Genomic DNA, 2,760 nt, shown 5'->3' on the forward strand with positions numbered 1-2,760 from the left:
CCCTAGCAAAGCCCTGTACATAGTTGGTGCCAAATACACGTGAGCCAAGCAAAAGCTTCCTGGAAAGAAAGTAGCTTTGGAGTTGCAGGGTCGTGGCTTCGGATGCAGCTTTGCTGTGAGTGGCTGGCCAGCTGCCCAAGCCGCCCCGTCTGAGTCTGGAGGCTCATCTGTGAAGGGCCTGGTTGTACCTGGGTCATGGGACTGTGTGACGAAAACGCTTCCGAAGCCCCTGGCGCAGAGGCAGGAGCCCCATAGGTGCTCAATAGATGTCAGCTTCCCCGCCTGTTTTCCTCACGGTTCTGGATCCTGCCTGCCGAGGACACTGTATTTGCACGTTTCATTTTGAGCTTTTTTTCCCAGGAGGCATTTTTGGAAGCTAAGAAAGGAAGCCCAAGTACAGTGAAGTCTTGGAAACGACCTCTGTCGATGAGTGTCATTTTAGGTGGCACGTTTGAGTCCTGGAATGACGTGACTGTGTTCTTGTCTGCGAGGCTGATGGAGTTCTGTGGGGACAGTGGCGTGTCCTGTCTGCAGCCTGGAGCCCCAGGGTTTACATGCACATCTTTGTTGCTTTTTCTGCGAGTTCGGGGGCCCCGTGGTCAGCTCAGGAGGCTCCTCGCGTCCCTGGTGTGCGTTGTCACGTGCTTGGACCCATCCCCCAGTCCTGGGGCTTCTTGGCCCTTCCTCCCGCGAGCCTGCACCTGTCCCTCTGGTCAGGAGCCTGTCTGGAGGGTTCCTGGTGGGCAGTGTCTGGCTGGCCCCTGGAGTTAGAATGATCTGGGCTCAAGGGCTGGCTCCATCCCCAAAGCTTCGTGATCTTGGGCAAGGCACTTGACCTCTCTGAGCCTCTTTCCTCTCCATGAGACAAGCTCGTGAGACCTACGGCCGGGGCTTCTCAGGTGGGACACACGCCCAGGTGCTGTGTCTAAAGCCCCCAGTCTGATGCCGGGCCCGTGGTGTGGTGGAGCTCTGTGGAGAGTGGCATGGTTACAGGTGGGCCACCTGAAGGGCGTGGGCAGCCCCTTCCTAGGACCCCAGGGGGCGGGGCCCGTCTGCCAGACACGGGCAGCCGAGGCTTTTGTGTGTGTGTATGTGTATGTGTGTATAGTATGTGGCGTGATGTGTATGTGTGCATGAACATGCAGGTATTTAAATTTTTTCCCTTTTTCTTCCTATTTTTTTTATTTTTTAATTTTATTTTTTTATACAGCAGGCTCTTATTAGTCATCCATTTTATACACATCCGTGTGTACATGTCAATCCCAATCTCCCAATTCATCACACCACCCCGACCCCGCTGCTTTCCCCCCTTGGTGTCCATACGTTTGTTCTCTGCATCTGTGTCTCCATTTCTGCCCTGCAGGCCGGTTCACCTGTACCATTTTCTAGGCTCCACATACATGCGTTAATATACGGTATTTGTTGAGGAGGTGGCAAGCTTGCCAGCGGCCTCAGAGGACAGGCTGGGTCGCTGTGGGCAGAGCTGGGTGGAGGGATGTGTCTGCTGCCCACCCGCCCTCGGGGCTGTGTCTCCTGGTGGGGAAGGGCAGGCCTGGAGCCCTGTGGGGACCGGTCTGCACCCGGCCTCAGTGAGGTGCTCTGCGGGCCCTGCTCCGGTCACTTTTGCCCAGGAAGTTTAGATTTCCTGAGCAGGGGCATCCCATGATAGTTTTGGAACAGAGAGCGTCTGAGTGACGCCGCTGACTCGGGGCGTGGTGTTTGTTCGGCCGTGTAGCGGGTGTTCGTGTAGAGATGAGCCTGCGGGCTGTGTGCTGGGGAGGCGGGGAGGCCCCGCGGAGGGGACCTGGGAGCAGCCAACCCGCTGTGACAGCTCATGACCAGAAGAGGGCGCAGTTGGTCCACCTTGGGACGGCTGCTCAGGCAGAGGGACTATCTGTTACAGGAAAGCAAGCCCTGCTTGGGGCAATTCCCCAGGCCTCCCCTGGCCTTGGGGCTGCCCTGGGCGGGGCCTGGCACGGCTGCGTCGCCCGTCTGTCCCGAGGACGGTGGTGTGTGCTGCAGGCAATGACGCGGGCAGTGGCTCCTTGCTTGGCCTGGCACCCTCCAGGGAGCCCTGCCCCCCGGCGCTGTCCGTCTCTCGTGGTGGGGCTGCAGAGTGGCGTTGGGGGTGGCCCCAGGGGCAGAGTATGGCTGCCGTCATGGCTGCTGGGGTCCGCATCTCCTGACCATCTTCTTACTGTGGGTGTCTCGAAAATCGGGGCCTTTACAAGCCATAGATGCAAATAGTCTGGCCAGGGTCCTCTCTGCTTTATGATGTTCGACAGTTTTCAGTGACAGAATTATTTGGCAAATCGACGTTAAGCAACTTTTCAGTGTGAAGACCTTGAGGCAGGGCCGGAGGAGCCAGGATGGGAAGATGGATGGAGAGCAGCTGGGGGCGGGGGGCTGGAAGCTGGGGAGGGAAGTCCCGGCTGGGGCCTTGGAAGTGCTGGGCCCTCAGGGTTGTGTCTGTACCAGTGGGCAGCTGGCAGCTTTTCCCTCCCTGGTGTCGGAAGGTGGGCCGCGTGGGTGTCCTTGTGGTCTGGTAGGAGCTGGAGGGGTGCTTGGGAGGCACTGTGTGGATGCCTTATCTGGGGTGGGGACAGGATCGTGGGCGCAGGCAGGAGTCCTGGCTTGCTGCAGCCCAGTCCTGGGCGGAGAGCAGATGCTGGGTGAGTAGGGAATGAGCTAGAAGAGGTGGGTGCGACAGGGCACGCCCCCCTCCCCCCCCTCCGCCACTCTGTGCTCCCTTTGGAAGGT

The 2,760-nt window shown here is 58.9% G+C and overlaps 1 protein-coding gene across 3 annotated transcripts in view; it reads left to right on the forward strand.

The window, feature by feature from the left end:
* Positions 1–2,760, forward strand: part of WDR25 (WD repeat domain 25) — a 139,631-nt gene that overhangs the window by 5,512 nt on the left and 131,359 nt on the right. The window lies entirely within an intron of this gene.

Source organism: Neophocaena asiaeorientalis, unplaced genomic scaffold, assembly GCF_003031525.2.
Source record: "Neophocaena asiaeorientalis asiaeorientalis breed wild unplaced genomic scaffold, Neophocaena_asiaeorientalis_V1.1 scaffold476, whole genome shotgun sequence".
In the NCBI taxonomy this organism is placed as follows: Eukaryota; Metazoa; Chordata; class Mammalia; order Artiodactyla; family Phocoenidae; genus Neophocaena; species Neophocaena asiaeorientalis.